The sequence below is a fragment of the Pelodiscus sinensis genome, chromosome 22 (assembly GCF_052426305.1).
Source record: "Pelodiscus sinensis isolate ZL-2025 chromosome 22, ASM5242630v1, whole genome shotgun sequence".
Classification (NCBI taxonomy): domain Eukaryota; kingdom Metazoa; phylum Chordata; order Testudines; family Trionychidae; genus Pelodiscus; species Pelodiscus sinensis.
The window spans coordinates 14,382,845-14,408,458 of NC_143073.1; the positions used below are offsets into that span (position 1 = coordinate 14,382,845).

General features: G+C 68.0%; 20 non-coding genes across 20 annotated transcripts; all 20 read left to right on the forward strand.

The window, feature by feature from the left end:
* Positions 1-576: 576 nt before the first annotated feature.
* On the forward strand, positions 577-649 carry TRNAK-UUU (transfer RNA lysine (anticodon UUU)). Its single transcript has one exon. It is a non-coding gene; the product is annotated as a tRNA-Lys (tRNA).
* A 1,128-nt stretch (positions 650-1,777) lies between these two features.
* Positions 1,778-1,850, forward strand: TRNAK-UUU (transfer RNA lysine (anticodon UUU)). Its single transcript has one exon. It is a non-coding gene; the product is annotated as a tRNA-Lys (tRNA).
* Positions 1,851-2,978: 1,128 nt separating this feature from the next.
* TRNAK-UUU (transfer RNA lysine (anticodon UUU)) lies at positions 2,979-3,051 on the forward strand. The gene has a single exon. It is a non-coding gene; the product is annotated as a tRNA-Lys (tRNA).
* A 1,128-nt stretch (positions 3,052-4,179) lies between these two features.
* TRNAK-UUU (transfer RNA lysine (anticodon UUU)) lies at positions 4,180-4,252 on the forward strand. Its single transcript has one exon. It is a non-coding gene; the product is annotated as a tRNA-Lys (tRNA).
* A 1,128-nt stretch (positions 4,253-5,380) lies between these two features.
* On the forward strand, positions 5,381-5,453 carry TRNAK-UUU (transfer RNA lysine (anticodon UUU)). Its single transcript has one exon. It is a non-coding gene; the product is annotated as a tRNA-Lys (tRNA).
* Positions 5,454-7,781: 2,328 nt separating this feature from the next.
* Positions 7,782-7,854, forward strand: TRNAK-UUU (transfer RNA lysine (anticodon UUU)). The gene has a single exon. It is a non-coding gene; the product is annotated as a tRNA-Lys (tRNA).
* Positions 7,855-8,982: 1,128 nt separating this feature from the next.
* TRNAK-UUU (transfer RNA lysine (anticodon UUU)) lies at positions 8,983-9,055 on the forward strand. The gene has a single exon. It is a non-coding gene; the product is annotated as a tRNA-Lys (tRNA).
* Positions 9,056-10,182: 1,127 nt separating this feature from the next.
* Positions 10,183-10,255, forward strand: TRNAK-UUU (transfer RNA lysine (anticodon UUU)). The gene has a single exon. It is a non-coding gene; the product is annotated as a tRNA-Lys (tRNA).
* Positions 10,256-11,383: 1,128 nt separating this feature from the next.
* TRNAK-UUU (transfer RNA lysine (anticodon UUU)) lies at positions 11,384-11,456 on the forward strand. Its single transcript has one exon. It is a non-coding gene; the product is annotated as a tRNA-Lys (tRNA).
* Positions 11,457-12,584: 1,128 nt separating this feature from the next.
* TRNAK-UUU (transfer RNA lysine (anticodon UUU)) lies at positions 12,585-12,657 on the forward strand. Its single transcript has one exon. It is a non-coding gene; the product is annotated as a tRNA-Lys (tRNA).
* A 1,127-nt stretch (positions 12,658-13,784) lies between these two features.
* TRNAK-UUU (transfer RNA lysine (anticodon UUU)) lies at positions 13,785-13,857 on the forward strand. Its single transcript has one exon. It is a non-coding gene; the product is annotated as a tRNA-Lys (tRNA).
* A 1,128-nt stretch (positions 13,858-14,985) lies between these two features.
* Positions 14,986-15,058, forward strand: TRNAK-UUU (transfer RNA lysine (anticodon UUU)). Its single transcript has one exon. It is a non-coding gene; the product is annotated as a tRNA-Lys (tRNA).
* Positions 15,059-16,186: 1,128 nt separating this feature from the next.
* TRNAK-UUU (transfer RNA lysine (anticodon UUU)) lies at positions 16,187-16,259 on the forward strand. Its single transcript has one exon. It is a non-coding gene; the product is annotated as a tRNA-Lys (tRNA).
* Positions 16,260-17,387: 1,128 nt separating this feature from the next.
* TRNAK-UUU (transfer RNA lysine (anticodon UUU)) lies at positions 17,388-17,460 on the forward strand. Its single transcript has one exon. It is a non-coding gene; the product is annotated as a tRNA-Lys (tRNA).
* A 1,128-nt stretch (positions 17,461-18,588) lies between these two features.
* Positions 18,589-18,661, forward strand: TRNAK-UUU (transfer RNA lysine (anticodon UUU)). Its single transcript has one exon. It is a non-coding gene; the product is annotated as a tRNA-Lys (tRNA).
* Positions 18,662-19,789: 1,128 nt separating this feature from the next.
* On the forward strand, positions 19,790-19,862 carry TRNAK-UUU (transfer RNA lysine (anticodon UUU)). The gene has a single exon. It is a non-coding gene; the product is annotated as a tRNA-Lys (tRNA).
* Positions 19,863-20,990: 1,128 nt separating this feature from the next.
* On the forward strand, positions 20,991-21,063 carry TRNAK-UUU (transfer RNA lysine (anticodon UUU)). Its single transcript has one exon. It is a non-coding gene; the product is annotated as a tRNA-Lys (tRNA).
* A 1,128-nt stretch (positions 21,064-22,191) lies between these two features.
* On the forward strand, positions 22,192-22,264 carry TRNAK-UUU (transfer RNA lysine (anticodon UUU)). The gene has a single exon. It is a non-coding gene; the product is annotated as a tRNA-Lys (tRNA).
* Positions 22,265-23,392: 1,128 nt separating this feature from the next.
* On the forward strand, positions 23,393-23,465 carry TRNAK-UUU (transfer RNA lysine (anticodon UUU)). The gene has a single exon. It is a non-coding gene; the product is annotated as a tRNA-Lys (tRNA).
* Positions 23,466-24,593: 1,128 nt separating this feature from the next.
* Positions 24,594-24,666, forward strand: TRNAK-UUU (transfer RNA lysine (anticodon UUU)). The gene has a single exon. It is a non-coding gene; the product is annotated as a tRNA-Lys (tRNA).
* Positions 24,667-25,614: the final 948 nt, after the last annotated feature.

Consider the following 25,614-nt stretch of genomic DNA (forward strand, 5'->3'; position numbering starts at 1 on the left):
GGTCAAGGGAATAGGGGGGGCATTTCCCTCCAGAAGCGACACGGGCCGGAAGCGCAGAAAGCGTGCCGTCCAAATCGCCCCTTTGGCCCTCTCTCCCGGGGGAGCAGCCAAAGGGAGCGCCCGCCCCAGCTCGGCTCCGAGCGCCAGCGCAGGAGCCGGGAGCGTGGCACGGGCAAAGGAGCTCCCCCGGCCTCGCTTCTGGGAAGCGGGGACGACGGCCATGGGCTGGAGGAGGCGGGGAGCGTCTGCGAGAAGCGCGGCAGCCGGGGGTGGCTCGCTCTGCGGTCTCTGTCAGGGCTAGGCCCGCGGGTGCCTCAGAGGCAGGCGGTAACAGGGAGGCAAGGCCGAGAAGGCGCGGCAGCCTCTCGGTCTTCCGGCGCCCTTCCGCCGGGACAGCTGAGCCGGGCTGCCAAAGCTCCCCAGCGTGGCATGACAAGGGGACGGTGGGTTACTCGGGGAAGGCCTGGCCTGAGCCCGCGGGCTTCTGGGAGCCGGAGGGCTGTGGAGTCCTGCCTACCGGTCGCCTTTACCTGCCCAGTGTCTCTAGAGACCCCAACGGGGGCCCCTTCTCCGTGAGCCTGGCTAGCTCAGTCGGTAGAGCATCAGACTTTTAATCTGAGGGCCCAGGGTTCAAGTCCCTGGTCAGGCGAGAAAGGGCCCTACGCCCCTCCCTGGGGCTCTTCTGCGGGGCTCTCCCGTGTCTCTCTTCCTCCAGGGAGTCTTCCTTTTCCCTCTTCACTACCTGGCCTTTCCTCCCCCGGGGCCGTTTCCTGCCTGCCGCTCCACAGGCAACTTCCCCGCTGGCCTCCCCTTCTGCAGGAAAAAAAGGCCTCCGGGCCTCCACCAGGGCCCCGTCGCGCGGCTCCGTCTATCGAGCCGACGCCGGGGTGCAGACAAAGCAGAGGGAGGCCAAAAGGGCACCTCTGGCTCCGAGCCCTCGGGACCAACGGGCGGCCGCCCCGCCCCCTTGGCTTCCTCTCGTGGGAGCCAGAAGGGCGCTCCCTCCGTCCTACGGATCTCGCCTGCTTTGGCTCCGTCGAGGACACGCGTCCGCTGCCACAGCTTTGTTCCCCAGGTGCCGCTTGGGACCTGACCCACGTGAAGCGTCCCTGCGCTCCCACGGCCGCTTTAGGCCCCTCGGCCTCGACTTGGACTTAGCGCTGTGTCCTGGTGGCTTCCTTTTCCGTTTTCAACGTACGCGGGTCAAGGGAATAGGGGGGGCATTTCCCTCCAGAAGCGACACGGGCCGGAAGCGCAGAAAGCGTGCCGTCCAAATCGCCCCTTTGGCCCTCTCTCCCGGGGGAGCAGCCAAAGGGAGCGCCCGCCCCAGCTCGGCTCCGAGCGCCAGCGCAGGAGCCGGGAGCGTGGCACGGGCAAAGGAGCTCCCCCGGCCTCGCTTCTGGGAAGCGGGGACGACGGCCATGGGCTGGAGGAGGCGGGGAGCGTCTGCGAGAAGCGCGGCAGCCGGGGGTGGCTCGCTCTGCGGTCTCTGTCAGGGCTAGGCCCGCGGGTGCCTCAGAGGCAGGCGGTAACAGGGAGGCAAGGCCGAGAAGGCGCGGCAGCCTCTCGGTCTTCCGGCGCCCTTCCGCCGGGACAGCTGAGCCGGGCTGCCAAAGCTCCCCAGCGTGGCATGACAAGGGGACGGTGGGTTACTCGGGGAAGGCCTGGCCTGAGCCCGCGGGCTTCTGGGAGCCGGAGGGCTGTGGAGTCCTGCCTACCGGTCGCCTTTTCCTGCCCAGTGTCTCTAGAGACCCCAACGGGGGCCCCTTCTCCGTGAGCCTGGCTAGCTCAGTCGGTAGAGCATCAGACTTTTAATCTGAGGGCCCAGGGTTCAAGTCCCTGGTCAGGCGAGAAAGGGCCCTACGCCCCTCCCTGGGGCTCTTCTGCGGGGCTCTCCTGTGTCTCTCTTCCTCCAGGGAGTCTTCCTTTTCCCTCTTCACTACCTGGCCTTTCCTCCCCCGGGGCCGTTTCCTGCCTGCCGCTCCACAGGCAACTTCCCCGCTGGCCTCCCCTTCTGCAGGAAAAAAAGGCCTCCGGGCCTCCACCAGGGCCCCGTCGGGCGGCTCCGTCTATCGAGCCGACGCCGGGGTGCAGACAAAGCAGAGGGAGGCCAAAAGGGCACCTCTGGCTCCGAGCCCTCGGGACCAACGGGCGGCCGCCCCGCCCCCTTGGCTTCCTCTCGTGGGAGCCAGAAGGGCGCTCCCTCCGTCCTACGGATCTCGCCTGCTTTGGCTCCGTCGAGGACACGCGTCCGCTGCCACAGCTTTGTTCCCCAGGTGCCGCTTGGGACCTGACCCACGTGAAGCGTCCCTGCGCTCCCACGGCCGCTTTAGGCCCCTCGGCCTCGACTTGGACTTAGCGCTGTGTCCTGGTGGCTTCCTTTTCCGTTTTCAACGTACGCGGGTCAAGGGAATAGGGGGGGCATTTCCCTCCAGAAGCGACACGGGCCGGAAGCGCAGAAAGCGTGCCGTCCAAATCGCCCCTTTGGCCCTCTCTCCCGGGGGAGCAGCCAAAGGGAGCGCCCGCCCCAGCTCGGCTCCGAGCGCCAGCGCAGGAGCCGGGAGCGTGGCACGGGCAAAGGAGCTCCCCCGGCCTCGCTTCTGGGAAGCGGGGACGACGGCCATGGGCTGGAGGAGGCGGGGAGCGTCTGCGAGAAGCGCGGCAGCCGGGGGTGGCTCGCTCTGCGGTCTCTGTCAGGGCTAGGCCCGCGGGTGCCTCAGAGGCAGGCGGTAACAGGGAGGCAAGGCCGAGAAGGCGCGGCAGCCTCTCGGTCTTCCGGCGCCCTTCCGCCGGGACAGCTGAGCCGGGCTGCCAAAGCTCCCCAGCGTGGCATGACAAGGGGACGGTGGGTTACTCGGGGAAGGCCTGGCCTGAGCCCGCGGGCTTCTGGGAGCCGGAGGGCTGTGGAGTCCTGCCTACCGGTCGCCTTTACCTGCCCAGTGTCTCTAGAGACCCCAACGGGGGCCCCTTCTCCGTGAGCCTGGCTAGCTCAGTCGGTAGAGCATCAGACTTTTAATCTGAGGGCCCAGGGTTCAAGTCCCTGGTCAGGCGAGAAAGGGCCCTACGCCCCTCCCTGGGGCTCTTCTGCGGGGCTCTCCCGTGTCTCTCTTCCTCCAGGGAGTCTTCCTTTTCCCTCTTCACTACCTGGCCTTTCCTCCCCCGGGGCCGTTTCCTGCCTGCCGCTCCACAGGCAACTTCCCCGCTGGCCTCCCCTTCTGCAGGAAAAAAAGGCCTCCGGGCCTCCACCAGGGCCCCGTCGCGCGGCTCCGTCTATCGAGCCGACGCCGGGGTGCAGACAAAGCAGAGGGAGGCCAAAAGGGCACCTCTGGCTCCGAGCCCTCGGGACCAACGGGCGGCCGCCCCGCCCCCTTGGCTTCCTCTCGTGGGAGCCAGAAGGGCGCTCCCTCCGTCCTACGGATCTCGCCTGCTTTGGCTCCGTCGAGGACACGCGTCCGCTGCCACAGCTTTGTTCCCCAGGTGCCGCTTGGGACCTGACCCACGTGAAGCGTCCCTGCGCTCCCACGGCCGCTTTAGGCCCCTCGGCCTCGACTTGGACTTAGCGCTGTGTCCTGGTGGCTTCCTTTTCCGTTTTCAACGTACGCGGGTCAAGGGAATAGGGGGGGCATTTCCCTCCAGAAGCGACACGGGCCGGAAGCGCAGAAAGCGTGCCGTCCAAATCGCCCCTTTGGCCCTCTCTCCCGGGGGAGCAGCCAAAGGGAGCGCCCGCCCCAGCTCGGCTCCGAGCGCCAGCGCAGGAGCCGGGAGCGTGGCACGGGCAAAGGAGCTCCCCCGGCCTCGCTTCTGGGAAGCGGGGACGACGGCCATGGGCTGGAGGAGGCGGGGAGCGTCTGCGAGAAGCGCGGCAGCCGGGGGTGGCTCGCTCTGCGGTCTCTGTCAGGGCTAGGCCCGCGGGTGCCTCAGAGGCAGGCGGTAACAGGGAGGCAAGGCCGAGAAGGCGCGGCAGCCTCTCGGTCTTCCGGCGCCCTTCCGCCGGGACAGCTGAGCCGGGCTGCCAAAGCTCCCCAGCGTGGCATGACAAGGGGACGGTGGGTTACTCGGGGAAGGCCTGGCCTGAGCCCGCGGGCTTCTGGGAGCCGGAGGGCTGTGGAGTCCTGCCTACCGGTCGCCTTTTCCTGCCCAGTGTCTCTAGAGACCCCAACGGGGGCCCCTTCTCCGTGAGCCTGGCTAGCTCAGTCGGTAGAGCATCAGACTTTTAATCTGAGGGCCCAGGGTTCAAGTCCCTGGTCAGGCGAGAAAGGGCCCTACGCCCCTCCCTGGGGCTCTTCTGCGGGGCTCTCCTGTGTCTCTCTTCCTCCAGGGAGTCTTCCTTTTCCCTCTTCACTACCTGGCCTTTCCTCCCCCGGGGCCGTTTCCTGCCTGCCGCTCCACAGGCAACTTCCCCGCTGGCCTCCCCTTCTGCAGGAAAAAAAGGCCTCCGGGCCTCCACCAGGGCCCCGTCGGGCGGCTCCGTCTATCGAGCCGACGCCGGGGTGCAGACAAAGCAGAGGGAGGCCAAAAGGGCACCTCTGGCTCCGAGCCCTCGGGACCAACGGGCGGCCGCCCCGCCCCCTTGGCTTCCTCTCGTGGGAGCCAGAAGGGCGCTCCCTCCGTCCTACGGATCTCGCCTGCTTTGGCTCCGTCGAGGACACGCGTCCGCTGCCACAGCTTTGTTCCCCAGGTGCCGCTTGGGACCTGACCCACGTGAAGCGTCCCTGCGCTCCCACGGCCGCTTTAGGCCCCTCGGCCTCGACTTGGACTTAGCGCTGTGTCCTGGTGGCTTCCTTTTCCGTTTTCAACGTACGCGGGTCAAGGGAATAGGGGGGGCATTTCCCTCCAGAAGCGACACGGGCCGGAAGCGCAGAAAGCGTGCCGTCCAAATCGCCCCTTTGGCCCTCTCTCCCGGGGGAGCAGCCAAAGGGAGCGCCCGCCCCAGCTCGGCTCCGAGCGCCAGCGCAGGAGCCGGGAGCGTGGCACGGGCAAAGGAGCTCCCCCGGCCTCGCTTCTGGGAAGCGGGGACGACGGCCATGGGCTGGAGGAGGCGGGGAGCGTCTGCGAGAAGCGCGGCAGCCGGGGGTGGCTCGCTCTGCGGTCTCTGTCAGGGCTAGGCCCGCGGGTGCCTCAGAGGCAGGCGGTAACAGGGAGGCAAGGCCGAGAAGGCGCGGCAGCCTCTCGGTCTTCCGGCGCCCTTCCGCCGGGACAGCTGAGCCGGGCTGCCAAAGCTCCCCAGCGTGGCATGACAAGGGGACGGTGGGTTACTCGGGGAAGGCCTGGCCTGAGCCCGCGGGCTTCTGGGAGCCGGAGGGCTGTGGAGTCCTGCCTACCGGTCGCCTTTACCTGCCCAGTGTCTCTAGAGACCCCAACGGGGGCCCCTTCTCCGTGAGCCTGGCTAGCTCAGTCGGTAGAGCATCAGACTTTTAATCTGAGGGCCCAGGGTTCAAGTCCCTGGTCAGGCGAGAAAGGGCCCTACGCCCCTCCCCGGGGCTCTTCTGCGGTGCTCTCCCGTGTCTCTCTTCCTCCAGGGAGTCTTCCTTTTCCCTCTTCACTACCTGGCCTTTCCTCCCCCGGGGCCGTTTCCTGCCTGCCGCTCCACAGGCAACTTCCCCGCTGGCCTCCCCTTCTGCAGGAAAAAAAGGCCTCCGGGCCTCCACCAGGGCCCCGTCGCGCGGCTCCGTCTATCGAGCCGACGCCGGGGTGCAGACAAAGCAGAGGGAGGCCAAAAGGGCACCTCTGGCTCCGAGCCCTCGGGACCAACGGGCGGCCGCCCCGCCCCCTTGGCTTCCTCTCGTGGGAGCCAGAAGGGCGCTCCCTCCGTCCTACGGATCTCGCCTGCTTTGGCTCCGTCGAGGACACGCGTCCGCTGCCACAGCTTTGTTCCCCAGGTGCCGCTTGGGACCTGACCCACGTGAAGCGTCCCTGCGCTCCCACGGCCGCTTTAGGCCCCTCGGCCTCGACTTGGACTTAGCGCTGTGTCCTGGTGGCTTCCTTTTCCGTTTTCAACGTACGCGGGTCAAGGGAATAGGGGGGGCATTTCCCTCCAGAAGCGACACGGGCCGGAAGCGCAGAAAGCGTGCCGTCCAAATCGCCCCTTTGGCCCTCTCTCCCGGGGGAGCAGCCAAAGGGAGCGCCCGCCCCAGCTCGGCTCCGAGCGCCAGCGCAGGAGCCGGGAGCGTGGCACGGGCAAAGGAGCTCCCCCGGCCTCGCTTCTGGGAAGCGGGGACGACGGCCATGGGCTGGAGGAGGCGGGGAGCGTCTGCGAGAAGCGCGGCAGCCGGGGGTGGCTCGCTCTGCGGTCTCTGTCAGGGCTAGGCCCGCGGGTGCCTCAGAGGCAGGCGGTAACAGGGAGGCAAGGCCGAGAAGGCGCGGCAGCCTCTCGGTCTTCCGGCGCCCTTCCGCCGGGACAGCTGAGCCGGGCTGCCAAAGCTCCCCAGCGTGGCATGACAAGGGGACGGTGGGTTACTCGGGGAAGGCCTGGCCTGAGCCCGTGGGCTTCTGGGAGCCGGAGGGCCGTGGAGTCCTCCCTACCGGTCGCCTTTTCCTGCCCAGTGTCTCTAGAGACCCCAACGGGGGCCCCTTCTCCGTGAGCCTGGCTAGCTCAGTCGGTAGAGCATCATACTTTTAATCTGAGGGCCCAGGGTTCAAGTCCCTGGTCAGGCGAGAAAGGGCCCTACACCCCTCCCTGGGGCTCTACTGCGGGGCTGTCCCATGTCTCTCTTCCTCCAGTGAGTCTTCCTTTTCCCTCTTCAGTACCTGGCCTTTCCTCCCCCGGGGCCGTTTCCTGCCTGCCGCTCCACAGGCAACTTCCCCGCTGGCCTCCCCTTCTGCAGGAACAAAGGCCTCCGGGCCTCCACCAGGGCCCCGTCGGGCGGCTCCGTCTATCGAGCCGACGCCGGGGTGCAGACAAAGCAGAGGGAGGCCAAAGGGGCACCTCTGGCTCCGAGCCCTCGGGACCAACGGGCGGCCGCCCCGCCCCCTTGGCTTCCTCTCGTGGGAGCCAGAAGGGCGCTCCCTCCGTCCTACGGATCTCGCCTGCTTTGGCTCCGTCGAGGACACGCGTCCGCTGCCACAGCTTTGTTCCCCAGGTGCCGCTTGGGACCTGACCCACGTGAAGCGTCCCTGCGCTCCCACGGCCGCTTTAGGCCCCTCGGCCTCGACTTGGACTTAGCGCTGTGTCCTGGTGGCTTCCTTTTCCGTTTTCAACGTACGCGGGTCAAGGGAATAGGGGGGGCATTTCCCTCCAGAAGCGACACGGGCCGGAAGCGCAGAAAGCGTGCCGTCCAAATCGCCCCTTTGGCCCTCTCTCCCGGGGGAGCAGCCAAAGGGAGCGCCCGCCCCAGCTCGGCTCCGAGCGCCAGCGCAGGAGCCGGGAGCGTGGCACGGGCAAAGGAGCTCCCCCGGCCTCGCTTCTGGGAAGCGGGGACGACGGCCATGGGCTGGAGGAGGCGGGGAGCGTCTGCGAGAAGCGCGGCAGCCGGGGGTGGCTCGCTCTGCGGTCTCTGTCAGGGCTAGGCCCGCGGGTGCCTCAGAGGCAGGCGGTAACAGGGAGGCAAGGCCGAGAAGGCGCGGCAGCCTCTCGGTCTTCCGGCGCCCTTCCGCCGGGACAGCTGAGCCGGGCTGCCAAAGCTCCCCAGCGTGGCATGACAAGGGGACGGTGGGTTACTCGGGGAAGGCCTGGCCTGAGCCCGCGGGCTTCTGGGAGCCGGAGGGCTGTGGAGTCCTGCCTACCGGTCGCCTTTTCCTGCCCAGTGTCTCTAGAGACCCCAACGGGGGCCCCTTCTCCGTGAGCCTGGCTAGCTCAGTCGGTAGAGCATCAGACTTTTAATCTGAGGGCCCAGGGTTCAAGTCCCTGGTCAGGCAAGAAAGGGCCCTACGCCCCTCCCTGGGGCTCTTCTGCGGGGCTCTCCTGTGTCTCTCTTCCTCCAGGGAGTCTTCCTTTTCCCTCTTCACTACCTGGCCTTTCCTCCCCCGGGGCCGTTTCCTGCCTGCCGCTCCACAGGCAACTTCCCCGCTGGCCTCCCCTTCTGCAGGAAAAAAAGGCCTCCGGGCCTCCACCAGGGCCCCGTCGGGCGGCTCCGTCTATCGAGCCGACGCCGCGGTGCAGACAAAGCAGAGGGAGGCCAAAAGGGCACCTCTGGCTCCGAGCCCTCGGGACCAACGGGCGGCCGCCCCGCCCCCTTGGCTTCCTCTCGTGGGAGCCAGAAGGGCGCTCCCTCCGTCCTACGGATCTCGCCTGCTTTGGCTCCGTCGAGGACACGCGTCCGCTGCCACAGCTTTGTTCCCCAGGTGCCGCTTGGGACCTGACCCACGTGAAGCGTCCCTGCGCTCCCACGGCCGCTTTAGGCCCCTCGGCCTCGACTTGGACTTAGCGCTGTGTCCTGGTGGCTTCCTTTTCCGTTTTCAACGTACACGGGTCAAGGGAATAGGGGGGGCATTTCCCTCCAGAAGCGACACGGGCCGGAAGCGCAGAAAGCGTGCCGTCCAAATCGCCCCTTTGGCCCTCTCTCCCGGGGGAGCAGCCAAAGGGAGCGCCCGCCCCAGCTCGGCTCCGAGCGCCAGCGCAGGAGCCGGGAGCGTGGCACGGGCAAAGGAGCTCCCCCGGCCTCGCTTCTGGGAAGCGGGGACGACGGCCATGGGCTGGAGGAGGCGGGGAGCGTCTGCGAGAAGCGCGGCAGCCGGGGGTGGCTCGCTCTGCGGTCTCTGTCAGGGCTAGGCCCGCGGGTGCCTCAGAGGCAGGCGGTAACAGGGAGGCAAGGCCGAGAAGGCGCGGCAGCCTCTCGGTCTTCCGGCGCCCTTCCGCCGGGACAGCTGAGCCGGGCTGCCAAAGCTCCCCAGCGTGGCATGACAAGGGGACGGTGGGTTACTCGGGGAAGGCCTGGCCTGAGCCCGTGGGCTTCTGGGAGCCGGAGGGCCGTGGAGTCCTCCCTACCGGTCGCCTTTTCCTGCCCAGTGTCTCTAGAGACCCCAACGGGGGCCCCTTCTCCGTGAGCCTGGCTAGCTCAGTCGGTAGAGCATCAGACTTTTAATCTGAGGGCCCAGGGTTCAAGTCCCTGGTCAGGCGAGAAAGGGCCCTACACCCCTCCCTGGGGCTCTACTGCGGGGCTCTCCCATGTCTCTCTTCCTCCAGTGAGTCTTCCTTTTCCCTCTTCAGTACCTGGCCTTTCCTCCCCCGGGGCCGTTTCCTGCCTGCCGCTCCACAGGCAACTTCCCCGCTGGCCTCCCCTTCTGCAGGAACAAAGGCCTCCGGGCCTCCACCAGGGCCCCGTCGGGCGGCTCCGTCTATCGAGCCGACGCCGGGGTGCAGACAAAGCAGAGGGAGGCCAAAGGGGCACCTCTGGCTCCGAGCCCTCGGGACCAACGGGCGGCCGCCCCGCCCCCTTGGCTTCCTCTCGTGGGAGCCAGAAGGGCGCTCCCTCCGTCCTACGGATCTCGCCTGCTTTGGCTCCGTCGAGGACACGCGTCCGCTGCCACAGCTTTGTTCCCCAGGTGCCGCTTGGGACCTGACCCACGTGAAGCGTCCCTGCGCTCCCACGGCCGCTTTAGGCCCCTCGGCCTCGACTTGGACTTAGCGCTGTGTCCTGGTGGCTTCCTTTTCCGTTTTCAACGTACGCGGGTCAAGGGAATAGGGGGGGCATTTCCCTCCAGAAGCGACACGGGCCGGAAGCGCAGAAAGCGTGCCGTCCAAATCGCCCCTTTGGCCCTCTCTCCCGGGGGAGCAGCCAAAGGGAGCGCCCGCCCCAGCTCGGCTCCGAGCGCCAGCGCAGGAGCCGGGAGCGTGGCACGGGCAAAGGAGCTCCCCCGGCCTCGCTTCTGGGAAGCGGGGACGACGGCCATGGGCTGGAGGAGGCGGGGAGCGTCTGCGAGAAGCGCGGCAGCCGGGGGTGGCTCGCTCTGCGGTCTCTGTCAGGGCTAGGCCCGCGGGTGCCTCAGAGGCAGGCGGTAACAGGGAGGCAAGGCCGAGAAGGCGCGGCAGCCTCTCGGTCTTCCGGCGCCCTTCCGCCGGGACAGCTGAGCCGGGCTGCCAAAGCTCCCCAGCGTGGCATGACAAGGGGACGGTGGGTTACTCGGGGAAGGCCTGGCCTGAGCCCGCGGGCTTCTGGGAGCCGGAGGGCTGTGGAGTCCTGCCTACCGGTCGCCTTTTCCTGCCCAGTGTCTCTAGAGACCCCAACGGGGGCCCCTTCTCCGTGAGCCTGGCTAGCTCAGTCGGTAGAGCATCAGACTTTTAATCTGAGGGCCCAGGGTTCAAGTCCCTGGTCAGGCAAGAAAGGGCCCTACGCCCCTCCCTGGGGCTCTTCTGCGGGGCTCTCCTGTGTCTCTCTTCCTCCAGGGAGTCTTCCTTTTCCCTCTTCACTACCTGGCCTTTCCTCCCCCGGGGCCGTTTCCTGCCTGCCGCTCCACAGGCAACTTCCCCGCTGGCCTCCCCTTCTGCAGGAAAAAAAGGCCTCCGGGCCTCCACCAGGGCCCCGTCGGGCGGCTCCGTCTATCGAGCCGACGCCGCGGTGCAGACAAAGCAGAGGGAGGCCAAAAGGGCACCTCTGGCTCCGAGCCCTCGGGACCAACGGGCGGCCGCCCCGCCCCCTTGGCTTCCTCTCGTGGGAGCCAGAAGGGCGCTCCCTCCGTCCTACGGATCTCGCCTGCTTTGGCTCCGTCGAGGACACGCGTCCGCTGCCACAGCTTTGTTCCCCAGGTGCCGCTTGGGACCTGACCCACGTGAAGCGTCCCTGCGCTCCCACGGCCGCTTTAGGCCCCTCGGCCTCGACTTGGACTTAGCGCTGTGTCCTGGTGGCTTCCTTTTCCGTTTTCAACGTACGCGGGTCAAGGGAATAGGGGGGGCATTTCCCTCCAGAAGCGACACGGGCCGGAAGCGCAGAAAGCGTGCCGTCCAAATCGCCCCTTTGGCCCTCTCTCCCGGGGGAGCAGCCAAAGGGAGCGCCCGCCCCAGCTCGGCTCCGAGCGCCAGCGCAGGAGCCGGGAGCGTGGCACGGGCAAAGGAGCTCCCCCGGCCTCGCTTCTGGGAAGCGGGGACGACGGCCATGGGCTGGAGGAGGCGGGGAGCGTCTGCGAGAAGCGCGGCAGCCGGGGGTGGCTCGCTCTGCGGTCTCTGTCAGGGCTAGGCCCGCAGGTGCCTCAGAGGCAGGCGGTAACAGGGAGGCAAGGCCGAGAAGGCGCGGCAGCCTCTCGGTCTTCCGGCGCCCTTCCGCCGGGACAGCTGAGCCGGGCTGCCAAAGCTCCCCAGCGTGGCATGACAAGGGGACGGTGGGTTACTCGGGGAAGGCCTGGCCTGAGCCCGCGGGCTTCTGGGAGCCGGAGGGCTGTGGAGTCCTGCCTACCGGTCGCCTTTACCTGCCCAGTGTCTCTAGAGACCCCAACGGGGGCCCCTTCTCCGTGAGCCTGGCTAGCTCAGTCGGTAGAGCATCAGACTTTTAATCTGAGGGCCCAGGGTTCAAGTCCCTGGTCAGGCGAGAAAGGGCCCTACGCCCCTCCCTGGGGCTCTTCTGCAGGGCTCTCCCGTGTCTCTCTTCCTCCAGGGAGTCTTCCTTTTCCCTCTTCACTACCTGGCCTTTCCTCCCCCGGGGCCGTTTCCTGCCTGCCGCTCCACAGGCAACTTCCCCGCTGGCCTCCCCTTCTGCAGGAAAAAAAGGCCTCCGGGCCTCCACCAGGGCCCCGTCGCGCGGCTCCGTCTATCGAGCCGACGCCGGGGTGCAGACAAAGCAGAGGGAGGCCAAAAGGGCACCTCTGGCTCCGAGCCCTCGGGACCAACGGGCGGCCGCCCCGCCCCCTTGGCTTCCTCTCGTGGGAGCCAGAAGGGCGCTCCCTCCGTCCTACGGATCTCGCCTGCTTTGGCTCCGTCGAGGACACGCGTCCGCTGCCACAGCTTTGTACCCCAGGTGCCGCTTGGGACCTGACCCACGTGAAGCGTCCCTGCGCTCCCACGGCCGCTTTAGGCCCCTCGGCCTCGACTTGGACTTAGCGCTGTGTCCTGGTGGCTTCCTTTTCCGTTTTCAACGTACGCGGGTCAAGGGAATAGGGGGGGCATTTCCCTCCAGAAGCGACACGGGCCGGAAGCGCAGAAAGCGTGCCGTCCAAATCGCCCCTTTGGCCCTCTCTCCCGGGGGAGCAGCCAAAGGGAGCGCCCGCCCCAGCTCGGCTCCGAGCGCCAGCGCAGGAGCCGGGAGCGTGGCACGGGCAAAGGAGCTCCCCCGGCCTCGCTTCTGGGAAGCGGGGACGACGGCCATGGGCTGGAGGAGGCGGGGAGCGTCTGCGAGAAGCGCGGCAGCCGGGGGTGGCTCGCTCTGCGGTCTCTGTCAGGGCTAGGCCCGCGGGTGCCTCAGAGGCAGGCGGTAACAGGGAGGCAAGGCCGAGAAGGCGCGGCAGCCTCTCGGTCTTCCGGCGCCCTTCCGCCGGGACAGCTGAGCCGGGCTGCCAAAGCTCCCCAGCGTGGCATGACAAGGGGACGGTGGGTTACTCGGGGAAGGCCTGGCCTGAGCCCGCGGGCTTCTGGGAGCCGGAGGGCTGTGGAGTCCTGCCTACCGGTCGCCTTTACCTGCCCAGTGTCTCTAGAGACCCCAACGGGGGCCCCTTCTCCGTGAGCCTGGCTAGCTCAGTCGGTAGAGCATCAGACTTTTAATCTGAGGGCCCAGGGTTCAAGTCCCTGGTCAGGCGAGAAAGGGCCCTACGCCCCTCCCTGGGGCTCTTCTGCGGGGCTCTCCCGTGTCTCTCTTCCTCCAGTGAGTCTTCCTTTTCCCTCTTCAGTACCTGGCCTTTCCTCCCCCGGGGCCGTTTCCTGCCTGCCGCTCCACAGGCAACTTCCCCGCTGGCCTCCCCTTCTGCAGGAACAAAGGCCTCCGGGCCTCCACCAGGGCCCCGTCGGGCGGCTCCGTCTATCGAGCCGACGCCGGGGTGCAGACAAAGCAGAGGGAGGCCAAAGGGGCACCTCTGGCTCCGAGCCCTCGGGACCAACGGGCGGCCGCCCCGCCCCCTTGGCTTCCTCTCGTGGGAGCCAGAAGGGCGCTCCCTCCGTCCTACGGATCTCGCCTGCTTTGGCTCCGTCGAGGACACGCGTCCGCTGCCACAGCTTTGTTCCCCAGGTGCCGCTTGGGACCTGACCCACGTGAAGCGTCCCTGCGCTCCCACGGCCGCTTTAGGCCCCTCGGCCTCGACTTGGACTTAGCGCTGTGTCCTGGTGGCTTCCTTTTCCGTTTTCAACGTACGCGGGTCAAGGGAATAGGGGGGGCATTTCCCTCCAGAAGCGACACGGGCCGGAAGCGCAGAAAGCGTGCCGTCCAAATCGCCCCTTTGGCCCTCTCTCCCGGGGGAGCAGCCAAAGGGAGCGCCCGCCCCAGCTCGGCTCCGAGCGCCAGCGCAGGAGCCGGGAGCGTGGCACGGGCAAAGGAGCTCCCCCGGCCTCGCTTCTGGGAAGCGGGGACGACGGCCATGGGCTGGAGGAGGCGGGGAGCGTCTGCGAGAAGCGCGGCAGCCGGGGGTGGCTCGCTCTGCGGTCTCTGTCAGGGCTAGGCCCGCGGGTGCCTCAGAGGCAGGCGGTAACAGGGAGGCAAGGCCGAGAAGGCGCGGCAGCCTCTCGGTCTTCCGGCGCCCTTCCGCCGGGACAGCTGAGCCGGGCTGCCAAAGCTCCCCAGCGTGGCATGACAAGGGGACGGTGGGTTACTCGGGGAAGGCCTGGCCTGAGCCCGCGGGCTTCTGGGAGCCGGAGGGCTGTGGAGTCCTGCCTACCGGTCGCCTTTTCCTGCCCAGTGTCTCTAGAGACCCCAACGGGGGCCCCTTCTCCGTGAGCCTGGCTAGCTCAGTCGGTAGAGCATCAGACTTTTAATCTGAGGGCCCAGGGTTCAAGTCCCTGGTCAGGCGAGAAAGGGCCCTATGCCCCTCCCCGGGGCTCTTCTGCGGGGCTTTCCCGTGTCTCTCTTCCTCCAGGGAGTCTTCCTTTTCCCTCTTCACTACCTGGCCTTTCCTCCCCCGGGGCCGTTTCCTGCCTGCCGCTCCACAGGCAACTTCCCCGCTGGCCTCCCCTTCTGCAGGAAAAAAAGGCCTCCGGGCCTCCACCAGGGCCCCGTCGCGCGGCTCCGTCTATCGAGCCGACGCCGGGGTGCAGACAAAGCAGAGGGAGGCCAAAAGGGCACCTCTGGCTCCGAGCCCTCGGGACCAACGGGCGGCCGCCCCGCCCCCTTGGCTTCCTCTCGTGGGAGCCAGAAGGGCGCTCCCTCCGTCCTACGGATCTCGCCTGCTTTGGCTCCGTCGAGGACACGCGTCCGCTGCCACAGCTTTGTTCCCCAGGTGCCGCTTGGGACCTGACCCACGTGAAGCGTCCCTGCGCTCCCACGGCCGCTTTAGGCCCCTCGGCCTCGACTTGGACTTAGCGCTGTGTCCTGGTGGCTTCCTTTTCCGTTTTCAACGTACGCGGGTCAAGGGAATAGGGGGGGCATTTCCCTCCAGAAGCGACACGGGCCGGAAGCGCAGAAAGCGTGCCGTCCAAATCGCCCCTTTGGCCCTCTCTCCCGGGGGAGCAGCCAAAGGGAGCGCCCGCCCCAGCTCGGCTCCGAGCGCCAGCGCAGGAGCCGGGAGCGTGGCACGGGCAAAGGAGCTCCCCCGGCCTCGCTTCTGGGAAGCGGGGACGACGGCCATGGGCTGGAGGAGGCGGGGAGCGTCTGCGAGAAGCGCGGCAGCCGGGGGTGGCTCGCTCTGCGGTCTCTGTCAGGGCTAGGCCCGCGGGTGCCTCAGAGGCAGGCGGTAACAGGGAGGCAAGGCCGAGAAGGCGCGGCAGCCTCTCGGTCTTCCGGCGCCCTTCCGCCGGGACAGCTGAGCCGGGCTGCCAAAGCTCCCCAGCGTGGCATGACAAGGGGACGGTGGGTTACTCGGGGAAGGCCTGGCCTGAGCCCGCGGGCTTCTGGGAGCCGGAGGGCTGTGGAGTCCTGCCTACCGGTCGCCGTTTCCTGCCCAGTGTCTCTAGAGACCCCAACGGGGGCCCCTTCTCCGTGAGCCTGGCTAGCTCAGTCGGTAGAGCATCAGACTTTTAATCTGAGGGCCCAGGGTTCAAGTCCCTGGTCAGGCGAGAAAGGGCCCTACGCCCCTCCCTGGGGCTCTTCTGCGGGGCTCTCCCGTGTCTCTCTTCCTCCAGGGAGTCTTCCTTTTCCCTCTTCACTACCTGGCCTTTCCTCCCCCGGGGCCGTTTCCTGCCTGCCGCTCCACAGGCAACTTCCCCGCTGGCCTCCCCTTCTGCAGGAAAAAAAGGCCTCCGGGCCTCCACCAGGGCCCCATCGCGCGGCTCCGTCTATCGAGCCGACGCCGGGGTGCAGACAAAGCAGAGGGAGGCCAAAAGGGCACCTCTGGCTCCGAGCCCTCGGGACCAACGGGCGGCCGCCCCGCCCCCTTGGCTTCCTCTCGTGGGAGCCAGAAGGGCGCTCCCTCCGTCCTACGGATCTCGCCTGCTTTGGCTCCGTCGAGGACACGCGTCCGCTGCCACAGCTTTGTTCCCCAGGTGCCGCTTGGGACCTGACCCACGTGAAGCGTCCCTGCGCTCCCACGGCCGCTTTAGGCCCCTCGGCCTCGACTTGGACTTAGCGCTGTGTCCTGGTGGCTTCCTTTTCCGTTTTCAACGTACGCGGGTCAAGGGAATAGGGGGGGCATTTCCCTCCAGAAGCGACACGGGCCGGAAGCGCAGAAAGCGTGCCGTCCAAATCGCCCCTTTGGCCCTCTCTCCCGGGGGAGCAGCCAAAGGGAGCGCCCGCCCCAGCTCGGCTCCGAGCGCCAGCGCAGGAGCCGGGAGCGTGGCACGGGCAAAGGAGCTCCCCCGGCCTCGCTTCTGGGAAGCGGGGACGACGGCCATGGGCTGGAGGAGGCGGGGGGCGTCTGCGAGAAGCGCGGCAGCCGGGGGTGGCTCGCTCTGCGGTCTCTGTCAGGGCTAGGCCCGCGGGTGCCTCAGAGGCAGGCGGTAACAGGGAGGCAAGGCCGAGAAGGCGCGGCAGCCTCTCGGTCTTCCGGCGCCCTTCCGCCGGGACAGCTGAGCCGGGCTGCCAAAGCTCCCCAGCGTGGCATGACAAGGGGACGGTGGGTTACTCGGGGAAGGCCTGGCCTGAGCCCGCGGGCTTCTGGGAGCCGGAGGGCTGTGGAGTCCTGCCTACCGGTCGCCTTTTCCTGCCCAGTGTCTCTAGAGACCCCAACGGGGGCCCCTTCTCCGTGAGCCTGGCTAGCTCAGTCGGTAGAGCATCAGACTTTTAATCTGAGGGCCCAGGGTTCAAGTCCCTGGTCAGGCGAGAAAGGGCCCTATGCCCCTCCCCGGGGCTCTTCTGCGGGGCTTTCCCGTGTCTCTCTTCCTCCAGGGAGTCTTCCTTTTCCCTCTTCACTACCTGGCCTTTCCTCCCCCGGGGCCGTTTCCTGCCTGCCGCTCCACAGGCAACTTCCCCGCTGGCCTCCCCTTCTGCAGGAAAAAAAGGCCTCCGGGCCTCCACCAGGGCCCCGTCGCGCGGCTCCGTCTATCGAGCCGACGCCGGGGTGCAGACAAAGCAGAGGGAGGCCAAAAGGGCACCTCTGGCTCCGAGCCCTCGGGACCAACGGGCGGCCGCCCCGCCCCCTTGGCTTCCTCTCGTGGGAGCCAGAAGGGCGCTCCCTCCGTCCTACGGATCTCGCCTGCTTTGGCTCCGTCGAGGACACGCGTCCGCTGCCACAGCTTTGTTCCCCAGGTGCCGCTTGGGACCTGACCCACGTGAAGCGTCCCTGCGCTCCCACGGCCGCTTTAGGCCCCTCGGCCTCGACTTGGACTTAGCGCTGTGTCCTGGTGGCTTCCTTTTCCGTTTTCAACGTACGCGGGTCAAGGGAATAGGGGGGGCATTTCCCTCCAGAAGCGACACGGGCCGGAAGCGCAGAAAGCGTGCCGTCCAAATCGCCCCTTTGGCCCTCTCTCCCGGGGGAGCAGCCAAAGGGAGCGCCCGCCCCAGCTCGGCTCCGAGCGCCAGCGCAGGAGCCGGGAGCGTGGCACGGGCAAAGGAGCTCCCCCGGCCTCGCTTCTGGGAAGCGGGGACGACGGCCATGGGCTGGAGGAGGCGGGGAGCGTCTGCGAGAAGCGCGGCAGCCGGGGGTGGCTCGCTCTGCGGTCTCTGTCAGGGCTAGGCCCGCGGGTGCCTCAGAGGCAGGCGGTAACAGGGAGGCAAGGCCGAGAAGGCGCGGCAGCCTCTCGGTCTTCCGGCGCCCTTCCGCCGGGACAGCTGAGCCGGGCTGCCAAAGCTCCCCAGCGTGGCATGACAAGGGGACGGTGGGTTACTCGGGGAAGGCCTGGCCTGAGCCCGCGGGCTTCTGGGAGCCGGAGGGCTGTGGAGTCCTGCCTACCGGTCGCCTTTTCCTGCCCAGTGTCTCTAGAGACCCCAACGGGGGCCCCTTCTCCGTGAGCCTGGCTAGCTCAGTCGGTAGAGCATCAGACTTTTAATCTGAGGGCCCAGGGTTCAAGTCCCTGGTCAGGCGAGAAAGGGCCCTACGCCCCTCCCTGGGGCTCTTCTGCGGGGCTCTCCCGTGTCTCTCTTCCTCCAGGGAGTCTTCCTTTTCCCTCTTCACTACCTGGCCTTTCCTCCCCCGGGGCCGTTTCCTGCCTGCCGCTCCACAGGCAACTTCCCCGCTGGCCTCCCCTTCTGCAGGAAAAAAAGGCCTCCGGGCCTCCACCAGGGCCCCGTCGCGCGGCTCCGTCTATCGAGCCGACGCCGGGGTGCAGACAAAGCAGAGGGAGGCCAAAAGGGCACCTCTGGCTCCGAGCCCTCGGGACCAACGGGCGGCCGCCCCGCCCCCTTGGCTTCCTCTCGTGGGAGCCAGAAGGGCGCTCCCTCCGTCCTACGGATCTCGCCTGCTTTGGCTCCGTCGAGGACACGCGTCCGCTGCCACAGCTTTGTTCCCCAGGTGCCGCTTGGGACCTGACCCACGTGAAGCGTCCCTGCGCTCCCACGGCCGCTTTAGGCCCCTCGGCCTCGACTTGGACTTAGCGCTGTGTCCTGGTGGCTTCCTTTTCCGTTTTCAACGTACGCGGGTCAAGGGAATAGGGGGGGCATTTCCCTCCAGAAGCGACACGGGCCGGAAGCGCAGAAAGCGTGCCGTCCAAATCGCCCCTTTGGCCCTCTCTCCCGGGGGAGCAGCCAAAGGGAGCGCCCGCCCCAGCTCGGCTCCGAGCGCCAGCGCAGGAGCCGGGAGCGTGGCACGGGCAAAGGAGCTCCCCCGGCCTCGCTTCTGGGAAGCGGGGACGACGGCCATGGGCTGGAGGAGGCGGGGAGCGTCTGCGAGAAGCGCGGCAGCCGGGGGTGGCTCGCTCTGCGGTCTCTGTCAGGGCTAGGCCCGCGGGTGCCTCAGAGGCAGGCGGTAACAGGGAGGCAAGGCCGAGAAGGCGCGGCAGCCTCTCGGTCTTCCGGCGCCCTTCCGCCGGGACAGCTGAGCCGGGCTGCCAAAGCTCCCCAGCGTGGCATGACAAGGGGACGGTGGGTTACTCGGGGAAGGCCTGGCCTGAGCCCGCGGGCTTCTGGGAGCCGGAGGGCTGTGGAGTCCTGCCTACCGGTCGCCTTTTCCTGCCCAGTGTCTCTAGAGACCCCAACGGGGGCCCCTTCTCCGTGAGCCTGGCTAGCTCAGTCGGTAGAGCATCAGACTTTTAATCTGAGGGCCCAGGGTTCAAGTCCCTGGTCAGGCGAGAAAGGGCCCTACGCCCCTCCCTGGGGCTCTTCTGCGGGGCTCTCCCGTGTCTCTCTTCCTCCAGGGAGTCTTCCTTTTCCCTCTTCACTACCTGGCCTTTCCTCCCCCGGGGCCGTTTCCTGCCTGCCGCTCCACAGGCAACTTCCCCGCTGGCCTCCCCTTCTGCAGGAAAAAAAGGCCTCCGGGCCTCCACCAGGGCCCCGTCGCGCGGCTCCGTCTATCGAGCCGACGCCGGGGTGCAGACAAAGCAGAGGGAGGCCAAAAGGGCACCTCTGGCTCCGAGCCCTCGGGACCAACGGGCGGCCGCCCCGCCCCCTTGGCTTCCTCTCGTGGGAGCCAGAAGGGCGCTCCCTCCGTCCTACGGATCTCGCCTGCTTTGGCTCCGTCGAGGACACGCGTCCGCTGCCACAGCTTTGTTCCCCAGGTGCCGCTTGGGACCTGACCCACGTGAAGCGTCCCTGCGCTCCCACGGCCGCTTTAGGCCCCTCGGCCTCGACTTGGACTTAGCGCTGTGTCCTGGTGGCTTCCTTTTCCGTTTTCAACGTACGCGGGTCAAGGGAATAGGGGGGGCATTTCCCTCCAGAAGCGACACGGGCCGGAAGCGCAGAAAGCGTGCCGTCCAAATCGCCCCTTTGGCCCTCTCTCCCGGGGGAGCAGCCAAAGGGAGCGCCCGCCCCAGCTCGGCTCCGAGCGCCAGCGCAGGAGCCGGGAGCGTGGCACGGGCAAAGGAGCTCCCCCGGCCTCGCTTCTGGGAAGCGGGGACGACGGCCATGGGCTGGAGGAGGCGGGGAGCGTCTGCGAGAAGCGCGGCAGCCGGGGGTGGCTCGCTCTGCGGTCTCTGTCAGGGCTAGGCCCGCGGGTGCCTCAGAGGCAGGCGGTAACAGGGAGGCAAGGCCGAGAAGGCGCGGCAGCCTCTCGGTCTTCCGGCGCCCTTCCGCCGGGACAGCTGAGCCGGGCTGCCAAAGCTCCCCAGCGTGGCATGACAAGGGGACGGTGGGTTACTCGGGGAAGGCCTGGCCTGAGCCCGCGGGCTTCTGGGAGCCGGAGGGCTGTGGAGTCCTGCCTACCGGTCGCCTTTTCCTGCCCAGTGTCTCTAGAGACCCCAACGGGGGCCCCTTCTCCGTGAGCCTGGCTAGCTCAGTCGGTAGAGCATCAGACTTTTAATCTGAGGGCCCAGGGTTCAAGTCCCTGGTCAGGCGAGAAAGGGCCCTACGCCCCTCCCCGGGGCTCTTCTGCGGGGCTCTCCCGTGTCTCTCTTCCTCCAGGGAGTCTTCCTTTTCCCTCTTCACTACCTGGCCTTTCCTCCCCCGGGGCCGTTTCCTGCCTGCCGCTCCACAGGCAACTTCCCCGCTGGCCTCCCCTTCTGCAGGAAAAAAAGGCCTCCGGGCCTCCACCAGGGCCCCGTCGCGCGGCTCCGTCTATCGAGCCGACGCCGGGGTGCAGACAAAGCAGAGGGAGGCCAAAAGGGCACCTCTGGCTCCGAGCCCTCGGGACCAACGGGCGGCCGCCCCGCCCCCTTGGCTTCCTCTCGTGGGAGCCAGAAGGGCGCTCCCTCCGTCCTACGGATCTCGCCTGCTTTGGCTCCGTCGAGGACACGCGTCCGCTGCCACAGCTTTGTTCCCCAGGTGCCGCTTGGGACCTGACCCACGTGAAGCGTCCCTGCGCTCCCACGGCCGCTTTAGGCCCCTCGGCCTCGACTTGGACTTAGCGCTGTGTCCTGGTGGCTTCCTTTTCCGTTTTCAACGTACGCGGGTCAAGGGAATAGGGGGGGCATTTCCCTCCAGAAGCGACACGGGCCGGAAGCGCAGAAAGCGTGCCGTCCAAATCGCCCCTTTGGCCCTCTCTCCCGGGGGAGCAGCCAAAGGGAGCGCCCGCCCCAGCTCGGCTCCGAGCGCCAGCGCAGGAGCCGGGAGCGTGGCACGGGCAAAGGAGCTCCCCCGGCCTCGCTTCTGGGAAGCGGGGACGACGGCCATGGGCTGGAGGAGGCGGGGAGCGTCTGCGAGAAGCGCGGCAGCCGGGGGTGGCTCGCTCTGCGGTCTCTGTCAGGGCTAGGCCCGCGGGTGCCTCAGAGGCAGGCGGTAACAGGGAGGCAAGGCCGAGAAGGCGCGGCAGCCTCTCGGTCTTCCGGCGCCCTTCCGCCGGGACAGCTGAGCCGGGCTGCCAAAGCTCCCCAGCGTGGCATGACAAGGGGACGGTGGGTTACTCGGGGAAGGCCTGGCCTGAGCCCGCGGGCTTCTGGGAGCCGGAGGGCTGTGGAGTCCTGCCTACCGGTCGCCTTTTCCTGCCCAGTGTCTCTAGAGACCCCAACGGGGGCCCCTTCTCCGTGAGCCTGGCTAGCTCAGTCGGTAGAGCATCAGACTTTTAATCTGAGGGCCCAGGGTTCAAGTCCCTGGTCAGGCGAGAAAGGGCCCTACGCCCCTCCCTGGGGCTCTTCTGCGGGGCTCTCCCGTGTCTCTCTTCCTCCAGGGAGTCTTCCTTTTCCCTCTTCACTACCTGGCCTTTCCTCCCCCGGGGCCGTTTCCTGCCTGCCGCTCCACAGGCAACTTCCCCGCTGGCCTCCCCTTCTGCAGGAAAAAAAGGCCTCCGGGCCTCCACCAGGGCCCCGTCGCGCGGCTCCGTCTATCGAGCCGACGCCGGGGTGCAGACAAAGCAGAGGGAGGCCAAAAGGGCACCTCTGGCTCCGAGCCCTCGGGACCAACGGGCGGCCGCCCCGCCCCCTTGGCTTCCTCTCGTGGGAGCCAGAAGGGCGCTCCCTCCGTCCTACGGATCTCGCCTGCTTTGGCTCCGTCGAGGACACGCGTCCGCTGCCACAGCTTTGTTCCCCAGGTGCCGCTTGGGACCTGACCCACGTGAAGCGTCCCTGCGCTCCCACGGCCGCTTTAGGCCCCTCGGCCTCGACTTGGACTTAGCGCTGTGTCCTGGTGGCTTCCTTTTCCGTTTTCAACGTACGCGGGTCAAGGGAATAGGGGGGGCATTTCCCTCCAGAAGCGACACGGGCCGGAAGCGCAGAAAGCGTGCCGTCCAAATCGCCCCTTTGGCCCTCTCTCCCGGGGGAGCAGCCAAAGGGAGCGCCCGCCCCAGCTCGGCTCCGAGCGCCAGCGCAGGAGCCGGGAGCGTGGCACGGGCAAAGGAGCTCCCCCGGCCTCGCTTCTGGGAAGCGGGGACGACGGCCATGGGCTGGAGGAGGCGGGGAGCGTCTGCGAGAAGCGCGGCAGCCGGGGGTGGCTCGCTCTGCGGTCTCTGTCAGGGCTAGGCCCGCGGGTGCCTCAGAGGCAGGCGGTAACAGGGAGGCAAGGCCGAGAAGGCGCGGCAGCCTCTCGGTCTTCCGGCGCCCTTCCGCCGGGACAGCTGAGCCGGGCTGCCAAAGCTCCCCAGCGTGGCATGACAAGGGGACGGTGGGTTACTCGGGGAAGGCCTGGCCTGAGCCCGCGGGCTTCTGGGAGCCGGAGGGCTGTGGAGTCCTGCCTACCGGTCGCCTTTTCCTGCCCAGTGTCTCTAGAGACCCCAACGGGGGCCCCTTCTCCGTGAGCCTGGCTAGCTCAGTCGGTAGAGCATCAGACTTTTAATCTGAGGGCCCAGGGTTCAAGTCCCTGGTCAGGCGAGAAAGGGCCCTATGCCCCTCCCCGGGGCTCTTCTGCGGGGCTCTCCCGTGTCTCTCTTCCTCCAGGGAGTCTTCCTTTTCCCTCTTCACTACCTGGCCTTTCCTCCCCCGGGGCCGTTTCCTGCCTGCCGCTCCACAGGCAACTTCCCCGCTGGCCTCCCCTTCTGCAGGAAAAAAAGGCCTCCGGGCCTCCACCAGGGCCCCGTCGCGCGGCTCCGTCTATCGAGCCGACGCCGGGGTGCAGACAAAGCAGAGGGAGGCCAAAAGGGCACCTCTGGCTCCGAGCCCTCGGGACCAACGGGCGGCCGCCCCGCCCCCTTGGCTTCCTCTCGTGGGAGCCAGAAGGGCGCTCCCTCCGTCCTACGGATCTCGCCTGCTTTGGCTCCGTCGAGGACACGCGTCCGCTGCCACAGCTTTGTTCCCCAGGTGCCGCTTGGGACCTGACCCACGTGAAGCGTCCCTGCGCTCCCACGGCCGCTTTAGGCCCCTCGGCCTCGACTTGGACTTAGCGCTGTGTCCTGGTGGCTTCCTTTTCCGTTTTCAACGTACGCGGGTCAAGGGAATAGGGGGGGCATTTCCCTCCAGAAGCGACACGGGCCGGAAGCGCAGAAAGCGTGCCGTCCAAATCGCCCCTTTGGCCCTCTCTCCCGGGGGAGCAGCCAAAGGGAGCGCCCGCCCCAGCTCGGCTCCGAGCGCCAGCGCAGGAGCCGGGAGCGTGGCACGGGCAAAGGAGCTCCCCCGGCCTCGCTTCTGGGAAGCGGGGACGACGGCCATGGGCTGGAGGAGGCGGGGAGCGTCTGCGAGAAGCGCGGCAGCCGGGGGTGGCTCGCTCTGCGGTCTCTGTCAGGGCTAGGCCCGCGGGTGCCTCAGAGGCAGGCGGTAACAGGGAGGCAAGGCCGAGAAGGCGCGGCAGCCTCTCGGTCTTCCGGCGCCCTTCCGCCGGGACAGCTGAGCCGGGCTGCCAAAGCTCCCCAGCGTGGCATGACAAGGGGACGGTGGGTTACTCGGGGAAGGCCTGGCCTGAGCCCGCGGGCTTCTGGGAGCCGGAGGGCTGTGGAGTCCTGCCTACCGGTCGCCTTTTCCTGCCCAGTGTCTCTAGAGACCCCAACGGGGGCCCCTTCTCCGTGAGCCTGGCTAGCTCAGTCGGTAGAGCATCAGACTTTTAATCTGAGGGCCCAGGGTTCAAGTCCCTGGTCAGGCGAGAAAGGGCCCTACGCCCCTCCCCGGGGCTCTTCTGCGGGGCTCTCCCGTGTCTCTCTTCCTCCAGGGAGTCTTCCTTTTCCCTCTTCACTACCTGGCCTTTCCTCCCCCGGGGCCGTTTCCTGCCTGCCGCTCCACAGGCAACTTCCCCGCTGGCCTCCCCTTCTGCAGGAAAAAAAGGCCTCCGGGCCTCCACCAGGGCCCCGTCGCGCGGCTCCGTCTATCGAGCCGACGCCGGGGTGCAGACAAAGCAGAGGGAGGCCAAAAGGGCACCTCTGGCTCCGAGCCCTCGGGACCAACGGGCGGCCGCCCCGCCCCCTTGGCTTCCTCTCGTGGGAGCCAGAAGGGCGCTCCCTCCGTCCTACGGATCTCGCCTGCTTTGGCTCCGTCGAGGACACGCGTCCGCTGCCACAGCTTTGTTCCCCAGGTGCCGCTTGGGACCTGACCCACGTGAAGCGTCCCTGCGCTCCCACGGCCGCTTTAGGCCCCTCGGCCTCGACTTGGACTTAGCGCTGTGTCCTGGTGGCTTCCTTTTCCGTTTTCAACGTACGCGGGTCAAGGGAATAGGGGGGGCATTTCCCTCCAGAAGCGACACGGGCCGGAAGCGCAGAAAGCGTGCCGTCCAAATCGCCCCTTTGGCCCTCTCTCCCGGGGGAGCAGCCAAAGGGAGCGCCCGCCCCAGCTCGGCTCCGAGCGCCAGCGCAGGAGCCGGGAGCGTGGCACGGGCAAAGGAGCTCCCCCGGCCTCGCTTCTGGGAAGCGGGGACGACGGCCATGGGCTGGAGGAGGCGGGGAGCGTCTGCGAGAAGCGCGGCAGCCGGGGGTGGCTCGCTCTGCGGTCTCTGTCAGGGCTAGGCCCGCGGGTGCCTCAGAGGCAGGCGGTAACAGGGAGGCAAGGCCGAGAAGGCGCGGCAGCCTCTCGGTCTTCCGGCGCCCTTCCGCCGGGACAGCTGAGCCGGGCTGCCAAAGCTCCCCAGCGTGGCATGACAAGGGGACGGTGGGTTACTCGGGGAAGGCCTGGCCTGAGCCCGCGGGCTTCTGGGAGCCGGAGGGCTGTGGAGTCCTGCCTACCGGTCGCCTTTTCCTGCCCAGTGTCTCTAGAGACCCCAACGGGGGCCCCTTCTCCGTGAGCCTGGCTAGCTCAGTCGGTAGAGCATCAGACTTTTAATCTGAGGGCCCAGGGTTCAAGTCCCTGGTCAGGCGAGAAAGGGCCCTACGCCCCTCCCCGGGGCTCTTCTGCGGGGCTCTCCCGTGTCTCTCTTCCTCCAGGGAGTCTTCCTTTTCCCTCTTCACTACCTGGCCTTTCCTCCCCCGGGGCCGTTTCCTGCCTGCCGCTCCACAGGCAACTTCCCCGCTGGCCTCCCCTTCTGCAGGAAAAAAAGGCCTCCGGGCCTCCACCAGGGCCCCGTCGCGCGGCTCCGTCTATCGAGCCGACGCCGGGGTGCAGACAAAGCAGAGGGAGGCCAAAAGGGCACCTCTGGCTCCGAGCCCTCGGGACCAACGGGCGGCCGCCCCGCCCCCTTGGCTTCCTCTCGTGGGAGCCAGAAGGGCGCTCCCTCCGTCCTACGGATCTCGCCTGCTTTGGCTCCGTCGAGGACACGCGTCCGCTGCCACAGCTTTGTTCCCCAGGTGCCGCTTGGGACCTGACCCACGTGAAGCGTCCCTGCGCTCCCACGGCCGCTTTAGGCCCCTCGGCCTCGACTTGGACTTAGCGCTGTGTCCTGGTGGCTTCCTTTTCCGTTTTCAACGTACGCGGGTCAAGGGAATAGGGGGGGCATTTCCCTCCAGAAGCGACACGGGCCGGAAGCGCAGAAAGCGTGCCGTCCAAATCGCCCCTTTGGCCCTCTCTCCCGGGGGAGCAGCCAAAGGGAGCGCCCGCCCCAGCTCGGCTCCGAGCGCCAGCGCAGGAGCCGGGAGCGTGGCACGGGCAAAGGAGCTCCCCCGGCCTCGCTTCTGGGAAGCGGGGACGACGGCCATGGGCTGGAGGAGGCGGGGAGCGTCTGCGAGAAGCGCGGCAGCCGGGGGTGGCTCGCTCTGCGGTCTCTGTCAGGGCTAGGCCCGCGGGTGCCTCAGAGGCAGGCGGTAACAGGGAGGCAAGGCCGAGAAGGCGCGGCAGCCTCTCGGTCTTCCGGCGCCCTTCCGCCGGGACAG